Source organism: Oncorhynchus gorbuscha, unplaced genomic scaffold, assembly GCF_021184085.1.
Source record: "Oncorhynchus gorbuscha isolate QuinsamMale2020 ecotype Even-year unplaced genomic scaffold, OgorEven_v1.0 Un_scaffold_2161, whole genome shotgun sequence".
Taxonomy (NCBI): Eukaryota; Metazoa; Chordata; class Actinopteri; order Salmoniformes; family Salmonidae; genus Oncorhynchus; species Oncorhynchus gorbuscha.
In genome coordinates this window covers 88,085-88,387 of record NW_025746740.1, presented here as the reverse complement: position 1 = coordinate 88,387, position 303 = coordinate 88,085, and positions in this window count along the sequence as shown.

Sequence of the window (303 nt, the reverse complement as noted above, 5' to 3'; positions counted from 1 at the left end):
CATACAATTATCTGTAAGGTCCCTCAGTCGAGCAGTGAATTTCAAACGGAGATTTAACCACGAAGACCAGGGAGGTTTTCCAGTGCCTTGCAAAGAGGGCACCTATTGGTAGATGGGTAAAAAATAAATTAAAGCAGACATTGAATAACCTTTTGAGAATTGTGAAGTTATTAATTTCACGTTGGAAGGTGTATCAATACACCCATTCACTACAAAGATACAGGCGTCCTTCCTAACTTAGTTGACGGAGAGGAAGGAAACCGCTCAGGGATTTCACCATGAGGCCAATGGTGACTTTAAACA